This window comes from Felis catus, chromosome B1 (genome assembly GCF_018350175.1).
Source record: "Felis catus isolate Fca126 chromosome B1, F.catus_Fca126_mat1.0, whole genome shotgun sequence".
Classification (NCBI taxonomy): domain Eukaryota; kingdom Metazoa; phylum Chordata; class Mammalia; order Carnivora; family Felidae; genus Felis; species Felis catus.
The window spans coordinates 117,330,061-117,352,466 of NC_058371.1; the positions used below are offsets into that span (position 1 = coordinate 117,330,061).

Genomic DNA, 22,406 nt, shown 5'->3' on the forward strand with positions numbered 1-22,406 from the left:
AATAGTAAGCATTTATGCTAAACTCCTCAGTATTTCCTTTATAATTTTAGGACAAATAAGAACTAACCAAAGGAGCTGTTTCTGTTCCAGAGATCAGTAATACTACTCCCTTGTAATCATGTGAAATAATCTCCAGTATCAATGATTAAAGTGAACTTAACTGCTTTTTCAGAGATCAAAATAGAAAGTGTTACAGAGTGAACTACAGAGGACAAATGATTTCAGAAGTCTGATTTATGGAGTAATGTCCATTATTGTGCTCTTTATTCTGTCCATTTTTAATCAAATACATGCCTTCCAAACTTAAGTTTGACTTTCCAATCCTTCACTAATACTTCTCTGCTTAACATCAAAAAAAAACCCACCCAATATTTATTGTGTTGAAATTTATATTCTACCTCAAACCTATTATAAAACACACATGCAAACATGTAAAAGGATATAACCCTCCTCCAGTATTTCAAATTTCCATTAAAATGCAAATATAATGATTTCATTAACCAGGCAACAATACCCACAGTCTTAAACCCAAAGCAAAGCAAAGCAAACCAGACCTATATCTTTTCTCCTTACATCCCAATTTCCCCTAAGGAACAATCTTACTCTTATGTTGGATCATTGTTGATGAATACTTTTATTTGGATTTGCCAGTATTATCCCTTATTAGAGAGGAGAAAGCACAATGCAAGACTTGAGATTTCAAATTCATGGATGTATCCTTACACAGGAAAATATTTTTAAAAAATTTTTTTTTCAGTAAATCTTAAGCACACAACTCGAAAATAACCCTCCGTTCAATTCCTAAACACTAGATGAAGGGGGTGGGGGGAACTACTCGATGCAATTAAAAGTATGTCATGAAGGCAATAATCAGTAAATAACACTTATATTTCATAGTCGACCTTCTCAGGAGTCTATCCAGGCCACACTTTATTTTGTCATAGGTAGAAAACTCCCCACAGAAACTCTGTTAGCTTCATAACACTGGACAAGCAGCCCCAGTGAAAAGATTCGGCAAGACTGGAGAGTGTGTGTGAGTGGTGTGGGTGTGTGTGTGTGTGTGTGTGTGTGTGTGTGTGTGTGTGTGAAGGAGGAGGAAAAAAAAGAGAGACGGACACAGAGGCAGATTAATAAAAGACCAAGGAAAAGAAAGCAACCAAGACAGAGAGAGAAATTTGGATGGGGCTGTTAGAAATCTGCTCCCTACTTGTGCGTTTCTTTGCTGGGATTGGGTTTCATTTCTTTCGGCGCCCCTGACCTTGCAGTCTTCCAACTCTCAACTCTGCCCCCCTCCTCCCGCCCGCCCGCCCCCTCCCCCGGCCTGCGCCTGCCTTTGTGTCTGCCTGTCACTTACCGGGGAACCAAACGAAGCTGATTCGGGAGAAGCACAAAGCCAGGACCCAGATTTGCCCACAAATTCTCTTACACACGCTCCCCAGGCTGGCAGGCACAGCCCATCGCGGAGCTGATGTACCTGGAGAAAAGTGGGATCTGGTCTGGTTTGGGGGACCCGAGAAAACTATGCTCTCCTCTCTCACTCGGCGCCCCTAGCCAAACGCGCGGACTCCAGGAAAAAAAAACAAAACCCCACTTGGTGTGCTGCAGTTCGACTCCCCATGACACTCGCTCAGCTCGCCCCCCGAAAAGCGGACACGGGGGCAGCCAGGGGCTGACGCGGACGCAGAGCCAGACCCAGACCCCACAGCAGATAAAAGGGCCGAAAAACACTCCGTCAGAGTTCTTTTCCGGGGTGGGTGAGGTTAAACGAGAGGCCGGCCTGACTCACAAGAAGGGGAGAGGGTCGGGGAGGATTCCAGGGAAAAGTAGTGCCCCCCAAAGCTGAACTATTTGAGAAAGGGAAGCCAAGAAAAATCACTTTCCTGAAGATAAAAGGCCGGGGCGCCGGCTGGTCGCAGTCACAAAGGTAAGTTTTCTGGGTAAGGAGGAGAGGAGCGTTAGCAGGGGAGAGAAGAGAGCACAGAACCACAGGTTTAAAGGGGGGGGGGGCGGAATTAAAACTATATTTGTCAGCCATGTTGAAGAGGCTCCAGTAATTTGTGAAGCTTCCCTCTTCCCTCCTGGTATTTGCGGGTGACACTGCAGGGTCTGCTCCCCAGTGCCTGGAAGCCCGAGAGAAAGCGAGGGGGGGAGGAAAGGGGGAGTTCCGCGGCCTAAGAGACGCGCTCTGACCTCGTTCTCGTCCCGCAGCCTTGCAGCCAGCCAGCAGTTGCAGTCGGGTCTCCTTTCTAACAAATCCTAAAGGGCAGCCATCTTGCTTCCTTTTGCTCCTCTCTACGAAAGCAGCCTAGCCTCCGCATCAATATTCATAAGGCAGTTTGACGTGTGTTCTCATCACTCGGCGGGGCCGGCGTCTCGGGGCGGCCGCGCCGAGGGGGCGGACGTGACTCGCATGCGAGCCGGGCCTGGGCGCGCGGCGCTCGCGAGGAGGCGGCGGCGGCCGCCCGAGCTCTGGCCGCAGCCGCTGCTGCCGGCTCCCCTCCGCCTCCTCCTCCGCCTCCTCCTCCTCCTCCTCCTCCGCCTCCGCCCCGCTCTCCTCCTCCTCCGCCGCCGGCCTCCTCCTCCTCCTCTTCCTCCTCCTCCTCCTCCTCCTCCGCCCCGGCCTCCGCCGCCGCCGCCGCCCTGGGGCTCTCCGCCGCGGCTCCCAGGGAATCAGCCCCCTGCCCGGGGCTTCCCGCACAAAGGCCGGCGGCGGCACCTGGGGGCCGTACAATGCGGTGCGCGGTCGAGGCCGGGGCGGCCCTGGCGCGGTGCGGTGGAGCCCGGGGAGCGGTGCGCGGGGATGAGCGCGGGGCGGGAGCGAGCTCGGGGGAAGGTTCCCCCCCGCACCTTCCCGGGCGCCGCAGCCAGACCGGGACGCCCCGGTGACCCTTCGGAGCGATAGCCACCAGGGTGAAGTTGCGGGGCAGGCGCGCAGGGGGAGGTGGCGTGGGTGCTTGGCACAAGGATGGAGACCTCGGATTAACCTTTTAAACTTTTTCTGAGTACCGCACTCCACCACCCACTTAGAGGTCTGTGCGCACCCCTCACCCCAGCGCGCACCCAGCTCCGCCCGGCAGCCTCGCACCTTACTTAGCCCTTACTCCCCACCGCCTTGCAGGTATCTCCGCACGCGCCCACGCGCGCACCCACCTCCGCCCGCAAAGGCCCGCACCCCCGCCCCCTGGAAGGTGCACCCGCTCCCGCCTCGCCCCCTCTCTGGCATCCTCTGCACCGTCGCTTTAATCTCGCTCTGCAAAAGCGCTCCCCAGTTTCGCAGAGGGCCTGCCCTTAGTGCTTTAGGGGCCTGTAGTTTTAAAGACTCGACAAATTAGGAAATTGACCGAGTCCTGCTTCACCCCGCCCCGGGCCCACCTTCTGTTTACTTTTGCCACGTGGGCTGGGAAGGAGAGGGATTCTCACTGATCCAAGACGAATTTCTCACCAGTGACTCTACTTCTCGCTAGATTCGATTGTAAGAAAGAAACCTGCGCTTTTCAATGCCTACGTTTTCTCCAGTAAGAGCTTCTAGTTTGAAAATTTTCTACCCGTACGTATAATTAAGTAGTGAAGAAATCGACCCATAAAGAACTAAATTCCAAGCGACGGACGATATTCCTTGACGTTCCTGATTCTATACCTACCTCCTTCCATTGACAGTTTGTCTTTTCTATTGCCGACTAGCCTTAATTCGCTCTTTAATCATAAAATTTTTATTTGAAGACAAGATAAAGAACAAAGCCCATATGAGCCATTACATCAGTGGTTGTTGAGATTCGTCCCGTAGAAGAAGTTTTCGCGTACCGACATTCGAATTTTAAATAGATATTCTGGGCACACCTTTTATAGGATCACTGCATTGTGATCCCAATACCTTTAGGTCAACACAAGTTATTTTGTGTAGCCCACTTTTTCTTTTCCTCTGTAATTTCTTTAGAAGTAAAGCCTCTCCTAATTTTATAAAAGCAGAATATTTCCCCATTTGAAAGGGGTTAAAAAGGGAACTCTTTCTATGTGTCACATAGTTACTAAAGAGAACGTTTAAAGTGTGTTCTAATGAAACATTGTATATTCCCTTTTGAGGCAGAGTTCACTCAGATTTCGGATTTTGCAAGGGGTAAGCAACATTGTTCATTTCTCCTTAAGCATTTCACGTGGCATTAAATTACTGTCTTTTCTAACTGGACACTAATGTGTCATTGAGGTCTTGACAATTGTTAGTGTACTTTAAGCTGTTTGGGAGGTTCCTTCTAATTTTTTTGGTCAAGTCCAGAAAGTAAAATTTTCCAAAGGCTATGACATATATTTATGTAGTGCACAATACAGCAGAATTGCTGAAAGCACAGGCTTTGGAGTTGGACAGATATGGTTGAATCCTGACTCCATCCCTTATCAAGTGTGTGACTTTGGGCATGCAACTTAACTCTCTCTGTATCCGTTTCCTCATGTATTAAACACCTTCTGAAATAAAAGCGTTGTTGTGAGGATTAAATGAGATATGAGGTACTAGGTGTCCAGCTGGCGATTACTATTACCAATAATAAACCATTTACTTCCAGAAGTTTTTCTTGATTAGAAATACATAAGGAATTATATGCCTTCTTATATTGAATAACATGTGGATAATATTGTATTTACATGTGTTCGATATAAATATCTGCATGTTCCCTTAGCTGTTTATATTATAATTGGGGAAATGATCTTTAAGGTCACCTCCTTCTCATTTCATCTTTGAAACCTCTCCCTCTGTTGTAACAGGTGGTTCTTGTCTATCTGGAATCATACTTGGCTTGCAGTTGGTTTTGCAACAGGCCCTGAACCTTTTCTTGCCAACTTCTTTCTCTGCACCCTCACTCCACCCTTAACCACGGCAACATGTGTTAATTTAGAAGAACATACATTACTCCACTTGGCTATTGTGACTTTTCAATAGCAAAAGGAAGCAAAATTCTGCAGGTCTCCAATTGTAAAATATGTTAATGAGATTTTATATTGTTGATTTAAAAAAAAAAACACCTTCTTGCTTAGTTGCTGTTTCTGGGAAAGAAAAATAGTGAGCACAATCAGTTGTTTACTGCACATTAGTGCATATTGGTATGGGTAACTCAGAGCCAGCTTTTATTAATTGTGTGCCTTCTTGAGATTCTTCCTATAGGTGTGGGTAATCTATTTTTAAAAGGTAATTTGTTGTTGTTTTAACATAAATTATTGCCAAATTCCTTACTGTTTTTTCTGAAACTAGAAATAACAGCACTGGATCCACACAGAGAAATTCTTGCTTCTTTAACAGAGAGAGAGAGAGAGAGAGAGAGAGAGAGAGAGAGAGAGAGAGAGAGAGAGAGAGACTAATAGAACAAGTTCCACAACATGCATTCTGTGTTAGAAAATTGACTTGATTGGCCTGGGCACCTGCTGTCTAACTCAGTTGCTCAACTCAGTCTCTAAGCTTCTTAGGGTGGGGGCAGCTTCCTGACTGCTCCGTCCATCAAAGAGCTGACAACAGCAGCTTGCTTTACAATGCAAATTTCTTATATTGTACTAACAAAACAGAACAAAACAAAGCCAAAAAAAGAAAAGAAGGTGCATTCTTAATTTCCTCCCCACCTGCAGAATAGGAAATTTTGTTTAAGGACTTGATATTCTCTTTAACAGAGAGAAATTATTGTGATACATATTGCTTTGGAAGAATTATAGCAGTTTAACAAAAACATTAAATCATGGCCTGTTGTTTCCCATTTCCAAAAACATATTTCTGAAGATGTGATAAAGATTCTCTGCATGCTTAAAAGACAATTGACCTTCAGACAGCACAGCAGTCATTGCTATTAGGGGCTTTCTTGTTTCTCTCATCTGGTAACATTACTGCACACCATACTAAGGTACATATTTAATATAGGTAGAATGTGAATTTTAAAAGTTTCCAATAAATGAAACATTTAGACATAACACTAACTTGTTGATACAAGTGAGTATTATTACTAAAAGCCATTATTGTCTAAGGCCAGGGATCATACTGTCATGAGATCTTGGTAATTCTTCTTGTATTAATATGATTTCTATTTTTTTCTGACTTTATTTCTATAATTTATCTTTCTATAATTTGGAAATTTTTAAGGAACAGATACGCATGATAGAATACTAACTTACTCAAGTCAGGAGCTAGTCAATGTGTATACTGATATGATGGGGGCAAAGTGAAATGTCAGATAAAACTCAAAAGTCTAATCTTGTTAAAACATTGCTAAAGGCATTATAAAAATATTAGGATCATTCGTGGGACAAACATCATGGAAATGCTTTCAGAAGTATTGCAAATACGTTGCTAATATCAATCTCTTTTTTTCCTCATGAAATCTGATTTCACAATCTAGTAACTACTTTATTGTCATCCAAATTTGGTAATGCATTAAATACCTCCCTTTCTTACGAGAGAATAATTTTTCAACTTTAATGGTGAACCTCAATAATAAATAAATTTTAACTATTGGTGGTTACCTCAACACCACTTTACATTTATATCGTACTTTATAGACTTCAAGGCATCTTTTTATACACTAAACAATAGTTTTATTTGGTAAAGTTATGCTGTTATGTTTAATATTCAAAATCATATGCCATATTCCAATTGGCATTGAATTCAATTCCAACCCTATGAAATATGAGTTTAAGTGATTTTCTCAAGGTCATTCAGCCTGTAAATAGAGGAAGCAGCACCTCTTTAACTCAAGTTGTGTGAATCCAAGTTCAGGCCTAATTCATTACACCAAAATTAGCCATATATCTTTTCCTGCTCAGCTTCCTCTAATTTTTTTTCTTGCTATTAATAGTACCAACTGATCTAGGAATCCTCCCTTCAAAACTCACAATAATTTCCCATTATTCTTTGTTACTTAGAAAAATGGTCTCAGCATTTACATTTACTCAAATTTAGCACTCCAAAGGGAATACAATTGGCTAAATACTGGCTATGCACCAAGCATGGGAATAATTGTTTTACATTTATTATCTCTTTTAATTTACTACTTATTAAAAGCTAATAATGTAGGTATCATCTTATTGAGAATTAAGGATTGAGTAATTTGGTTGGGATTAAATATTAAAGAGCTGGAACTAAGGTCTAAATCTAGGTTTGTCTGATTCTAAAGCTCATGTTCTTGCAAACTAACATTGTCCTGTCTCCCCACTTTAGCAGCTATAGATGTCCATGTTTATACCATAAGTTCTTCACGCAGCAGTTTTTAGCAGTAACATCAGTATTCCCCCATCTCCTTCATTCATATATATGTATATTTAAATATTTTTGTCTAAATCTCTACTTGGTATTTCTCATTACTTAGTCTCTACTCTGTTTCTTTAGTTTCCATTTCAGGCTAGGAATTTGGCATGCTCGAACTCTTTGGAACAATGATTACATTTGTGTAATAAACATGATGCCACAGCCTTGTCCAACCCCGCCCCCCACCACTGTAACATAAGTCTCCCCCCCCATCCAACAAATTGTTTGCAAAGATAAGTTCTGCTATCTGTTTTCAGTATTGATGTGGTAAAAGAGAATTGCACCCTTGATTTGCTCCTGACTTCCTTGAATGACTTGTGAGTTCATTCCCGCCAACAGGGAAACTGGCAGGTGGAAAGAGCGCCACCTACTGAAATCGTTACTAAGACATGGGTCTTTGGGGATAAAATGCTCAGAATGGGATAGCACCAAAGCATTCCATTGGGAAAATGAATCAGAATCACCTGTGGAGCACTTAAAAAATATGCATAACTATGTTCCACTTCAATACCCCTACCAGTCTCTTGGAGATTCTGAGTAATGAGGTCTGGGATGGGGCTGGAGTAGCAGTATTTTTTTAAAGATTCATGGACAATCACGTGTACAATTTGCTTAAAAATCACGGGTGTACTTTCTATGTGAATATTAATAGGCACACAATGTTGTCGTTCATAGAGAGTCCCATGACAGAGAGCAAATAGTGTGTATCCCTCTATAGTCTAGTAAAGCCTTCACACCTTTGCAAAGATCCAATGAAGCTGTCCATGACTCTCCTTCTGTATTTCAGGTTGATTGAATTCATCTAAGTTCTCTTGTGACAGGCTAAAAAAAAAAAAATCTCCTTTGAGGAAAAGATAAATAATTAGCAGCCTAAGAATGACTCAGATTATCAGCAGGGAAAAAAGAAAGATTAGGGTAAAATGTAAGTGATAGTACTGATACCCTGATGCAATGGGGAGAAAGATGATTGCAAGTTGCCAGAGTTCAATTTGTGAAGAATATTTTGGGATTTGTATTCCCATGGGATACTGAATTGGTTGATCTTTGTCACACTTTTTTTTCTAAAAATTTTAAACCATTTTTTTAAGCTAGGTAATTAAACAAACTGAATCCAATTTCACTTTTCCCCCAAATAATGGCCATGTAATAGTTTATGAATGTCTTACATAGCTCCATGCTAGCTATTAGTGTAGTGCTTCTAGAAGGAAGAGCTACAGAGATTAAACTAATTTGAGGCCCGTGTTTGATTCCTCCCTGTCTTATAGATACTCTGCATGAAAAAAAGAGAAAAAAATTAAAAAGGAAATAGGATAGCTATTATTTGACATCCAATTTTCCTCAAATATTCTCAAGCATGTTATGTTTCATTCTTTCTAGAGATGAGTGAGAAAGTCTAATGAGATCTGACTCACGCTAACTCAGAGCTAGGGTGCAGGAGGGGCTGAGTAGTTTCCCGCAAAACTCTTCACTACCAACCTCTGTTTAATTTGTTTTCTTATTTTACATCTTAGAGTACAATATTGTTACTATTTGGCAGGACACCTTCTTGATCTGTCAGTAATTAGGCATGCCTCTAAGGTGAATATGTGTTGATTTTCAAACACATATTCTGACACTTCACAATGACGTTGTTCCCAAGAAACTAAAGTATATCCAAGCAAGGAACACAAAATAAGCAAATCTGAAAGAAAGATTGGAGTCAAAGGGGAAAAGAAACACACACACACACACACACACACACACACACACACACACACAATCAGAACATCAAAAACAAATCCTAAAGGAACATTTCATTAGTGGATCCCTAACTTTTATTGCTCTGAAATATTATGATCATTGACTCTAGTTAGACTGGGTAGGGAGAGGGAAGGAAGTGAGAACTATTGGAGACAGGTGTGTTTAGTGTGGGGATGGTGGCTGTCAGGTGGGTACAATCTTAGTGATGATAGGAATATATTTTTATGAAGGAAACTTTCTTAAATCTTCTGAAACCATAAAACATCAATAGGGACTTTCTACTAGTGAAAAAGAACTGAAAGAACTTCTGTCTTTACCAGAAAAAGGTAAAGTCATAATTTTGATGAATGAGGACTGCTGTTCAAGGTAAAAGTAGTAGGAACTCACAAAATAGATATTCAAAATATTTAGAAAGCGTAAGTAGTAAAAGCATCATTATTGAAAGTGGTAAACTGAATCTAAGTAAATGACATGGTCTAAAATTGTAGTCTAGGTGCTGCTAATGAAAACCTAGCAAGAAAACTTTAATATTACCTATCTCATTTAGTATTTACAATTATTTTGAAAAATAGATGCGACAGTTATGACCTAACTTATTGGAACAAAATATTAACACTGGAGAACATGTGCTTAACACATGAGGGGACATGACAGAGAGATTAAGTAACTTGCCCAGGGTCACACAGCAGGTCATCAATTCTCAGATTTAAGTCTTCTTCAGTATTCTCTTCAGAAGCTAAAGGGAAACAAATAAACCAACTTTAATTCCTTCCTTGAGGCAGAAAAGAAGCGCTGATCAACTTGTGACATTGTATCTTAGGATGATACATTTTCATTCCTTGTCTTTGCTCACCCAGATGGAGGAGAATGCTACATTTAGGAAAAATGTGTTTAGTGTATTTTTTTAAGGTAGGTTATCCATTGTGGTAGGAATTCTGTTCATTGCAAATGTGAAGTGAGAGCTAATCTAGTCCCTAAAAACATTTCTAAGGGAGAGAATAACACATTACTCAAAGGTAAGGAAGATAAAACATTGGAGCTCTTCCTTGATTTCTTCTCAGGCCACAGAGAAAGCTGTTTGGAGTATGAGTGTATGTAATTAAAGAAGCAGACTAGGGGCGACTGGGTGGCTCGGTTGGGCATCTGACTTCGGCTCAGGTCACCATCCCACGGTCTGTGAGTTTGGGCCCTGTGCTGACAGCCCAGAGCCTGGAGCCTGCCTCGGATTCTATGACTCTCTCTCTCCCTGCCCCTCCCCCATTCATGCTCTGTCTCTCTCCGTCCCAAAAATAAATAAACATTAGAAAAAAAGAAGCAAACTTGTTGGACAAAAAGACACAGCCTCACATTTTCATAAAAAGCAAAAAAAAAAAATTTTAATATCTGAAACTCACATGAACAATTCCCTTTTTATTGTATAGGGCTGGAGAGAGTGGGGTTTGGTTGATTTAGTTTAAGTCAGACTTCAAACTCACAGATTTTCTAAGGAAAACAAAACTCAGAATGAAACTTCATGCACACAGTCTGGAGTAAATGAACTGTTTTCCTCTAAACCATTTCATGAAAAGACAAGTTTTGTGCAATTTTAGCAAGTAACAGTGCCCTCCCAACAGGGCTGCTTGCCAAGCAAAAAACACCTTACTACATATCCTAGATCTTTAGAAAAAAATAATGTAGAATAAATTTATGATAGAATTGTTAATTCTTGGTGACAATAGTTATTTTACTTGCTAGCATACATCTTTAGTTTTGAATTTTTAGAGACTTCATGCACGGTAGCCTATGTGGAGGGCACTGGTTTTGGTAGTAATACATAAAAATCAGAGACATAGCTTTGGGTGACAAGAGAAATAAAGTCCCAACTAAAGGACCTTTTGTATTGCTTTGTTGTTCAGGAAAGGGTTGTGCTATGAACTGGATGTTGGAGAGAAGCTTACAAAAGGTCTTGAGATGAATGAAAACTAATCTAGTTGGGACATCTTCTCAGAAATGTTAAAAAGAAAAGAAACAACTTTAGAAATGAAGGATTGTTAGTTTCACTTTCCATTGCATAAATGGTTGTTCAGGTCTGAATTTCTTTTCTTCTTTTTTTTTTAATTTTTTTTTTAACATTTATTTATTTTTGAGACAGAGAGAGACAGAGCATGAGTGGGGGAGGGTCAGAGAGAGAGGGAGACACAGAATCTGAAGCAGGCTCCAGGCTCTGAGCTGTCAGCACAGAGCCCGACACGGGGCTCGAACCCACGGACCGTGAGATCATGACCTGAGCCGAAGTCGGACGCCCAACCTACTGAGCTACCCAGGCGCCCCACAGGTCTGAATTTCTAATTCATCTTAGTTTATGGTGGTGCTTGAGATACTGGTGTGTATTTGTACTTCAATGTTCCCATTCTTGAGAGGCGGTTTAATCAGGACATGACCAAACTGGGTCAAACTGTATCGTTATGGGGGTCTGTTCAGGAAATCCTCAAACACAGAAGGATCAAAAGTGGATGGAAATACCATCATAGAATGTCCCTCAAAAGAGCGTTATGAGAACAACATTATATTCTCATTCTTGTTCTGCATGGGTGGTGACATTTCCCATGCTCTACTTTCTCAGCCTTATTGTTTAAAATTAAACACATGTATGGGGCGCCTGGGTGGCGCAGTCGGTTAAGCGTCCGACTTCAGCCAGGTCACGATCTCGCGGTCCGTGAGTTCGAGCCCCGCGTCAGGCTCTGGGCTGATGGCTCGGAGCCTGGAGCCTGTTTCCGATTCTGTGTCTCCCTCTCTCTCTGCCCCTCCCCCGTTCATGCTCTGTCTCTCTCTGTCCCAAAAATAAATAAAATCGTTGAAAAAAAAATTTTAAATTAAAACACATGTAGTGATGGACCACAGCAGTATTCTCAATCCAATATACTCCTATTTCTTCTCTCATTCAGCGATATAACAGTGAACAAGATAGGTCTCCTGCCCTCACAGATTATAGTCAAGGGGGAAAACAGACATGTGAATGGGCCATGAAAACATGGTAAAATGTGTGAACAAAAAATGTGAGGATGCAATAGGCAATATGCAATATTTGAAGGTTCAGAGAAAATATCCCTTAAGAGTAAGATTTCATATGAGATATTAAGAATAAATGGGAATTATTAAGTCTAGGCAGAAACTCAGAGAAGAGTATTCGGTAGAGATAAAAAGAGTCTATCAAGAACCAGGGCATGACAAAGCATGACATATTTGGAAAAAAAAAAACAAAAAACAAAAAGACAAACGTTCCAGATGCCATGTTTAGAAAGCCAAGAGCAAGAGGGTGAACTCTCAGACTTCAGCAGTGTGCAGGGAGCAGGGTTATGATCATGAGGGTTAGTATAAATCATAGTGAAGAGTTTGGATTGTGGCCTAAGTTGCAATGGGAAATCAATAACGGGGTTTAAAAGAGAAGAAATGATTTGGGCTTTGGAAATACCTTGGTTGTTGCAGTGGGGAGAACAGATTGAGAGAACACGACAGCAGATGCTAGGAACCAGTGAGGAGACAGGAGAAGTCCGTTAGGAAAAATTAGAGTGGTCTGGGTTAGAGATTAGGCAACAGGAAGGAGAGAATTGGAGAGGTTCGTGGATATCACAGACTGAGAAGAAATGGAGCAGAGTAACTAGTACTTTGAAGCAGGGGTAAGGCCGAAGCAGGGCTCAAGGATGTCACCCAGGTTTCCGACCTGGCCAAAGAGATGGTTGTTGGTGACTTTCAGTCGAGATAGAAATAACGGGAAGAGAAGAGGGCATGCAAGTAGGAGTTTGGGGGCCGTGGGAAAAAAGAAATCAATCATAAAAAAAGTTACATTGAGACACCTGAAGGTTGCCCTCTGAGAATGTGAGAATCCAAGCAGTTGGATAGCTGAGCCTGAAATCTTGAAACCAGATTCAGACTGGAGTTACAAACGTGTGACCCTTCTGCATCGGGATGGCAGCTGAGGAGGACAACTTTGTGCCCTGAGAAGAAAAGCGGAGCTCTTAGGAAGGAAACAGAGGAACACCACCCTCGAGTTCTGACAGAAAGACGAGCGGCCAGAGGAGGAAGGCAGAGGTGGGTGGTATTGTGGGAGTGGACGAGCTTCACGAAGGAGGTCTGACCTGTTAGCAGTGCCACATACTACTGAGCTATCACCAGAGACAAGTAATGAGAAGTGTGCCTTGGGTAGGACAGTGGGGTGTTCACTGCAATCTTGGGCAAAGTACGATTCAGCTGAAGACCAGGCCTAACAGAAGCCAGATTGCCTGAGGCTGAAGGATAAACAGGAAGGGAGGATGAGGAGGTAGGGAGTACAAATGACTATTTAAAGGTTAGCTCAAGAGGGGAGGAAGGAGATAGCAAAGTTAAGAACAGAGGGATATAGGCATGAGGAAAGAATTTTTTAAGCTGGAAAAGACTTGAACATGTTTAAATGGGAGAGATCAAATTGAGGTAGGTGGTTAAAGATGCAGAAAAGAAGATAAAACTTCTTATACAAGGTCCCTAAAAGGTGAGGTCTTTTAACAAACTATACAAATGATCCCAGAAAGTATAGTCTTAAAGGTGAGGGTCTTTAAAAAATTGTTTTAATGTTTATTTATTTTGGAGAGAGAGAGAGCACAAGCAGGGGAGGGGCACAGAGAGAGGGGGCAGAAGATCTGAAGCAGGCCTTGTGCCTATAGCAAGGAGTCCGGTGTGAGGCTCAAACTCACCTACCACAAGATCATAACTTGAGCTGAAGTTGGACACTCGACCGACTGAGGCACCCAGGTGCCCCAAAGGAGGTCTTTTAAAAGATTATTCTGCTGAGAAGCTGAGGTGGGGGATTGGCCAATCCGTTCAGTGTGAAGTTTTCTTTACATTTCTTATAGTTCAGGTAGGGTGTAGTCCATGGTTACCGACAGAGGTTAAAAGAGTTCATTTCACTGTGCCCTACCTCCCTCTCCCTCTCTAGTGGGTCCCAGAGACTATCTTCCTGAGTTTTATCATTGCTTTGTAGAGAGGGAGGAATGGGGTCCGTGAAATGCATTATGAATAAATGCTGATGTTTTGGACAAGGCTGGGTGGGTCTGTTAGATAATATAAAGTTCTAGAAGTCAGAGCTTCCTTTAAAACACGAGGGTGTATTGTAAAACACTATAGGTAATATCTGAATAAAGTTATCCTAAGGTGGCATGGGGATCTCCTGTAAGGTGATGTGAAGTCATGGCTATGATTTCTAATTCATACTTCCTACTATAGCAACAGGTCTGTGATCCAAGAATAACCATAAGAATACATATCAAATGTTGATTGTTTACCTAGAGCTGAACACAAACTATAGAAGACTTTTATATTCTAACAAGAATCCGGCCAGGTAGATATCATCATTTTTAGTTTATAGATAAGTAAAGGCTCAGAGGGAATAAATAAGTTGCTTACAAAGGGCTAGTAAATGGCTCTACCTGCACTACAACCCAGGCTTGTCTGTTCCAGGGTGTGAACCTTTTGCATTGAGTACCATGATGCATATTGCAGAAATTATTAAATTAAATTTATTAAATAATTAAAATTATTCTTGCTCTGAATTCCTTTCTTATTCATGTGTTATGCAACTAAACCATCTCCTCTGTTAGAAAATAGTGAATCGCTAACATAGGGAAAAATTGGTATTGGTATACAAGGGAGAGAGAGTTGGAGGAAAACAGGATCCCGAAATACAGAGATCGGGGGTGTAGCTCAATGGTAGAGCATTTAACTGCAGAAATACAGAGATGAATGGGAGGAAAAAAAATCGTTATTCCCAGCATCACATATTCCTTTTGCTTGCTCATTTCTTCATGCACTTTGTTTATTCATTCAATGAATAATATTTTCAAATTTACAGAGATATTTTATCGTCGTAGCGCTCAAATAATAACATAATTAAATACTTACTTGCAATTATGACAAGCCCTACAAAGGAGAAGCTCAGAGGCTGTGGGGGAAGATAAAAGGAAGGGAAAACTCAGTGAAGAAGTCAACTTAAGCTTTCCTTGAGGAAGTGATAATTGAGCCGACTTTTGAAAAATAAGCAGAAATGAACCAATCAAAGAAGGCATGAGGAGAGGCGTCTTGTTCCAGGCAGAGGGAATTATACATGGGAAGGTTCAAAAGCAGGAAGAAACATGGCATAAGGCCAGTGTGGCTGGAGCTCAAAAAGTAAGTAGGAGAATGTAATTAAATGAGATTCCATAAGGTAGGAGACAGAGGCCAGAACATGCAAGGCCTTGTGGGTCATATTAAGTATTCTTTTTTATAATTATGTATTGTTTTTTATCTGCTTGGGGATTCACCTCTCCCCTCCTTTTGTCAGGCAATGAATTACATACAATTTACCCTTGGGGAACCAATCTTTAAACCATGAAGCTCAGGGAGAACTAGTCTACCATGAGTTTCAAGGGTGAGCACATGTTAAACCAGCCTTGGCCAATCAGAGAATAACCTTTGTGTCTCCCTACAGGAACTGTTACAAGAGGGAAGCATACAACTCAAGCCAGGCCAGTCAGAACCAATAGGGCTAACTGACAGCCTTTTGCAGGTGTTGTTGCAGAAAAAATATTCTCTTTCTGTGGGGATTGCTGGCTTTGTGGGATGTAAAGCTCAAACTATGGCAACCAGAAGGGGGAAGCTCAATTCTCTCAAAGGAAATGTCTCTCCTACAGTATAGCCAACACAGAGGAAAGCTGAGTTGAGAGATGAAGAGATAGGTCCAGTTGACATAAATGAACAGATCTACTCCATAAATTTTTAATTCTGTGTAACGGTAAATTTCTCTTGGCAGGCAAGCCTGTTTGAGATATATTTTAGTCACGCAGATCTGGAAGAGTCTTGATTTATTTTTTTAAATATGGTACAAGAATTGAAGTGTGGTAGGTAACAGACTCTAAAATGTGGAGTTAGCCGAATGTTGTTAGGGAAGACGCAATGAGGACCTCTCTTTCTTTAGCTGGGAAATTAACACAGCAGTTGATTAACTTGCTACTGGGGCATTTTGAGACTTAGAGCCCAGGCCTTTGAGAGTAGGGATTAGAGGACATGTTTGAGAAAAAAATCTGGAATGTATTGACTCCTTCTTGTAAGGTTTAGGGAAGTCCCTAATGAAAGGAGCAAACTGTAGTTAAAGCTGGTTTGTCTGGAAGCAGTGAAAACACTCAAGAGCAGCCCTTTAGCCCTTCTCCTGAAACCCCAAACAGCCAAGAGTCAGAAGTACTTTAACTGTTTGGAATTTACAAAGTCAGGTCCTTTCCTCCAATTTAAATTTAGTGGTAGCAGAGTTGGAGGGGGGGGGGGGGTAGAATGAAATTGGAAAATGAGATTGAAACCAGAAGCCCTACCCACTCCTGTTGACAGAACTTCAAAGTCAATAGTTAGAAGACAGACACAACCTGATTGGAATCGAGAATCAAGGATTAGGCCTCAATACCAACTGTGGCTTTTGTTGCTAACTCACCGAATTTACTGGAAACAAATAGATTGTAGAGTTTACCAAGCTTTTAAGGAACTTGGGTTACCAGAGAAACCCAAACACCCATAAACGCAGGGGTGTGATTGCTCAACCTGCAAGGCAATACTTAGTGGGGATCTTTAAGCCACACTAACAGAAACAGCACTGTTAGTCAGATATGATAATCAGAAAGTAAATATTTCTCAGTGCCTTTCTCAGCTGTGGCCATACAGGACAAATCACAAGGGAAATCATCCCAGAAAACAGGTCCAAGAGCAGACAGAAGAGATCCCCAAGAAATTCACTTTGAAATCAAAAAAGGGGTCCTTCTCCTCCTGTCCAGCAGGGTAGTATGTATGCATATAGTAGATTGCATACTGCCCCTCCTCCCATTTCCCCTTTTTCAAGTAAGAAGTTTTTATGGTAGCTATTTTGTGTCCTCCTCATAAATGTATATTATGTTTGTTGGAGATAGTTAAACGTCTCATTTTACAATAGGTTTCTTAACCATGAGGAAAGCACATTAGAGAGTCTGGACTCAGGCTGGATGCAGTAAGCCGGATAAAACTTGAGTGGTACTGGTATACATATGTTTTTGATTCCATCTGATATTATTGCCTAATGTAGGCCTGGGGAATTCCAAAAATTTAGGTATAAGAAAAATAAATGTGGATGTTGTGTACCCAGAAAGTGAACTATAATAGCTGTCTGTGTTTTGGCCTATCCAGAATCCAATTTCTCATAGGTTCACTCCCTGATTTTCTCAGGGGAACTATTCTCCCCTCCCCACCCACCGCCCTTCCATCACAGGGACCAGGTGAATCTAACTTCACGTTCAGCCTGGAAGGTCAACACTGACATGGACCTGGCCAGCCAGAACATCGTAAACCTCTGGGGCACCTGGGTGACTCAGTTAAGGGTTGGACTCTTGGTTTCAGCTCAGGTCATGAACTCACAGTTCGTGGGATTGAACCCCGAATCATGCTCTGCACTGACAGTTTGGAGCCTGTTTGGGATTCTCTGTCTCCCTCACTCTCTGCCCCTCCCCTGCTTATGCACTGTCTCAAAATAAGCAAACATTTAAAAAATTAAAAACAACAACACTGTAAACCTCTGATTTTAGTGATTGGTTCTGGACATCTGAACCACATGTTCATACCTAGGCCAGTTAAATCAAAAGCAATGAGGCAGTTCTGGGGAAGAGGCATTTTATTTCTGTTGAGATTGCTGCAAATACAGAATATAAGCTTGGAGTTTCTAGCACCTATCATAAATGAAGAACCTACCTAGCAACAGGGATACAATAGGCAGAATAAGAGCAGAGAGAGAGCGAGACTCAGTCCTGGTGATAGTGTTGGAGCCATTTCATCTGGGTGAATCTAAAGATAATCTATCCTTGATATTTTTTATTATGTGAGTCCCCTGCCCTTCAACATTTTTTGGAGGAAGGGAAATTTAGCTTATGTTGGGTTCTTTTCCTTCCCAACTGAAAGAGTTTTTAATTCAAGAGCAATGGGATGTCATGAAATGGTTTTTTACCAGGAGAGGAATGTAATGAGACTTGAGATTTTTGAAGATGAGGCTTTGATTGAGTAACTCTTCTTGAAGGAACACCACTAACGCCATTCCCGTGTCATTCCCAAAAAGTAATAAAGAAGACAAATCAGTTGGCTTACTGGTTGTACCTATATTGCACCCAGTGTTTGTAAAGAGACCAAATGTAACTGTGGTTAGGGGTCATTACTGGAGACAAGGTAGATTAATATTGAGTACACATCATTTTGTTTATTCTTCTTTAGGGTCTGCTGCTTAATCTCCTTTTACTTTGCATAGAATTGTATCCATGAACACTTTTATACATTTACCAAGCCGGTTAACATTTCACAGATGACTAATTTCTGGTTCATTTGATGGTTGTGAATTAAAGGTTTGAGAAGACAGTTGGTAGGACTCCTTTCTCTTTAAGATAGAAATATATTAAGTGTGGCACAAAAACAGACACATAGACCAATGGAATAGAATAGAAACCCCAGAACTAGACCCACAAACGTATGGCCAACTCATCTTTGACAAAGCAGGGAAGAATATCCAATGGAAAAAAGACAGCCTCTTTAACAAATGGTGCTGGGAGAACTGGGCAGCTACATGCAGAAGGTTGAAACTAGACCACTTTCTCACACCATTCACAAAAATAAACTCAAAATGGATAAAGGACCTGAATGTGAGACAGGAAACCATCAAAACCTTAGAGGAGAAAGCAGGAAAAGACCTCTCTGACCTCAGCCGTAGCAATCTCTTACTCGACACATCCCCAAAGGCAAGGGAATTAAAAGCAAAAGTGAATTACTGGGACCTTATGAAGATTAAAAGCTTCTGCACAGCAAAGGAAACAACCAACAAAACTAAAAGGCAACCAACGGAATGGGAAAAGATATTTGCAAATGACATATCGGACAAAGGGCTAGTATCCAAAATCTATAAAGAGCTCACCAAACTCCACACCCGAAAAACAAATAACCCAGTGAAGAAATGGGCAGAAAACATGAATAGACACTTCTCTAAAGAAGACATCCGATGGCCAACAGGCACATGAAAAGATGTTCAGCGTCGCTCCTTATCAGGGAAATACAAATCAAAACCACACTCAGGTATCACCTCACGCCAGTCAGAGTGGCCAAAATGAACAAATCAGGAGACTATAGATGCTGGCGAGGATGTGGAGAAACGGGAACCCTCTTGCACTGTTGGTGGGAATGCAAATTGGTGCAGCCGCTCTGGAAAGCAGTGTGGAGGTTCCTCAGAAAATTAAAAATAGACCTACCCTATGACCCAGCAATAGCACTGCTAGGAAGTTATCCAAGGGATACAGGAGTACTGATGCATAGGGCCACTTGTACCCCAATGTTCATAGCAGCACTCTCAACAATAGCCAAATTATGGAAAGAGCCTAAATGTCCATCAACTGATGAATGGGTAAAGAAATTGTGGTTTATATACACAATGGAGTACTACGTGGCAATGAGAAAAAATGAAATATGGCCTTTTGTAGCAACGTGGATGGAACTGGAGAGTGTGATGCTAAGTGAAATAAGCCATACAGAGAAAGACAGATACCATATGGTTTCACTCTTATGTGGATCCTGAGAAACTTAACAGGAACCCATGGGGGAGGGGAAGGAAAAAAAAAAAAAAGAGGTTAGAGTGGGAGAGAGCCAAAGCATAAGAGACTGTTAAAAACTGAGAACTGAGGGTTGATGGGGGGTGGGAGGGAGGAGAGGGTGGGTGATGGGTATTGAGGAGGGCACCTTTTGGGATGAGCACTGGGTGTTGTATGGAAACCAATTTGACAATAAATTTCATATATAAAAAAAAGAAATATATTAAGTGTTTTTATGAAAAGATAGAAAGGAACAGGCCCATTAATTGCTATAATTATCTATAGCAAAATAAAGAATGATTGGCATTGATTATGTCACATGTATATGAAATATTGGGAATTTTCTAATGAAGTTAGAAGTGTCTGGCTGTCTTCTGGCACATTGCATAAACTAACCTGTTTTTTAAAATGTCTTTTAATTTTAGCCAATAGGTAAAAGTAAAGTATACAACTTATATATCACATTTTTAAAGGAATTTTGTTGCCCTCTATTTCATCTCCTTGCCCCGCTATGGCCCAGATTGTGCACATGATGGTATGAGCCAATGTTGACCATAATCCTTACAGATGAGGTCAACACTTAAGAGGAGGCAGACCAACAATGGAGAACTAACTTGGATCCTCAAATGACCTCCTGGAGTGGAGCCACCTACTCACCTTGGGCCACAGATGAGAAATAAATAAACTCTGTTTTATCTAAAGCATGGTATTTTGGTAGCTCTTTATTATATCAGTTCAGCATGTACTTTAATTATATATCCATCAAATACAATGGATTACTATTTCCAAATAATTAGTGGTGTGTGTGTGTGTGTGTGTGTGTGTGTGTGTGTGTGTGTGTAGCAGATCAGGTGACCAAAAGCTAAACAAAACCCAACTGTTCCTTTATCCTAGTTAGGATCGCCCTACATGACGATGGCTGTCAAACTTTAGAATGCATAAGAATTTACTGGGAAGCTTATTTAAAAAGATAATTTCTGAGGCACCTGGGTGGCTCAGTCGGTTGAGCGTCCCACTTCGGCTCGGGTCATGATCTCACAGCTCATGAGTTCGAGCCCCGTGTCGGGCTTTGTGCTGACAGCTCGGAGCCTGGAGCCTGTTTTAGGTTCTGTGTCTCCCTCTCTCTCTGCCTGTGCCCCACTTGTGCTCTGTCTCTCTGTCTCATAAATAATAAATTAATAAACGTAAAAAAAATAAAAACAAGATAATTTCTGATTCTACTCCCAGAGATTCTCATCTACTTGGGCAGGAGTGTGGTCCAGGAGTCTACATTTTAAATAAGCATTACAGATAACTGTGATGTAAGTGGTCCGAGAAACTTTATGTGTAGATTTGTCAACACTATCCATGGAAAACTGTGTGTACTTTATGGAAAGTATGGATATGTAACAGAATAACAAGGGATGTGTCTAAATTCACAATTTTTTAGCAGAAAAATTTGAATATGATTACTTAGTTTATAAGTAATGTTATTATATTTACTCTTAAAAATTTTTTTTTAACATTTTTATTTACGTTTGAGAGACAGAGCATGAGGGAAGGGAGGGCAGAGAGAGAGGAAGACACAGAATCTGAAGCAGGCTCCAGGCTCTGAGCTGTCAGCACAGAGCCTGACACAGAGCCTGACACAGAGCTTGAACCCATCAACTGTGAGATCATGACCTGAGCCGAAGTTGGATCCTTAACCAACTGAGCCACTCAGGTGCCCCTATATTTACTCTTTTAAAATCAGTTTGAATTTGGGGCACCTGGGTGGCTCAGTCAGTTGGGCGTCTGACTTCGGCTTGGGTCATGGTCTTGCAGTTTGGAGGTTTGAGCCACGCATCGGGCTCTGTGCTGGCAGCTAGGAGCCTGCTTCCGATTCTGTGTCACCCTATCTCTCTGCTCCTCCCCTGTTCATGCTCTCTCTCTCTCTCTCTCATAGAAACATTAATTTTTTTTAAATCAGTTTGAATTTAATTCTACCTAATATATACACAGAACTTGAAACACTTAATTCTGGGGGTGCCTGTGTGGCTCAGTCAGTTAACTATCCAACTCTTGATTGGGGCTCAGGTCATGATCTCACAGTTTGTGAGTTGGAGCCCTGCATCGGACTCTATGCTGACAGCATGGAGCCTGCTTGGGAATCTTTCTCTTCCTCTCTCTGCCCATCCCCTGCTCATGCTCTCTCCCTCTCAAAATAAATAAATAAAATTGAAAAAAAATAAAAAAGGAAACACTTAATTCTGTATGTTTTAGATGTTTGAAATATGCAAAATTATGAATAATAATTGAATTATAGGAAGTGATTGAGAATCTGAAATATATATAAGAAAGGTATAAAACAGGAAATAGAATTCTTGCTGCAATATTCAGTTCTTTATGTAATAAATAAAGGTTCTAAACTTTAATTTTTTAATGTTTATTTATTTTGAGAGACAGAGCATGAGTGGGGGAGGGGCAGAAAGAGAGGGAGACACAGACTCTGAAGCAGGCTGCAGGCTCTGAGCCGTCAGCCCAGAACCTGATGCGGGGCTCAAACTCAGGAGCCGTGAGATCATGACCCAAACCAAAGTCAGATGCTCAACCAACTGAGCCACCCAGGTGCCCCTAAAGGTTCTAAACTTTAAATTAAGCAAACATAAATTCAAGGATAGAATGACAAACAGTATTTGTTTTTGGGATATTTCCACAACTTGTTGAAACAGCCAGAAGTAAGCAAGCAGATAAGAAAAAGGAAAGGAAAGGAAATACTAAGCTTAGCCTCCTCTTGCTTCAAATCCTCAAGTTTAAAA

General features: G+C 41.4%; 1 protein-coding gene and 1 long non-coding RNA gene across 4 annotated transcripts in view; one reads left to right on the forward strand and one right to left on the reverse strand.

Annotated features, from left to right (window-relative positions):
- The window catches only part of TET2 (tet methylcytosine dioxygenase 2), a 136,529-nt gene extending 134,138 nt beyond the window's left edge, over positions 1-2,391 (reverse strand). The window contains exon 1 of one of the 2 annotated variants that reach the window (XM_006930937.5): positions 2,191-2,379. The gene's annotated coding sequence lies outside the window, so the exon portion shown is untranslated. Of the gene's footprint in view, positions 1-2,190 lie in introns of both variants that reach the window. The other variant, XR_006596894.1, reaches the window with a different exon arrangement.
- On the forward strand, positions 1,361-20,330 carry LOC123384998. 2 transcript variants are annotated; one of them, XR_006596896.1, is made up of 2 exons: positions 1,361-1,924; positions 20,150-20,330. It is a non-coding gene; the product is annotated as an uncharacterized LOC123384998 (long non-coding RNA). The 2 variants fall into 2 exon arrangements; XR_006596895.1 differs by having other exon boundaries at positions 20,197-20,330.
- The last annotated feature ends 2,076 nt before the right edge of the window (positions 20,331-22,406 follow it).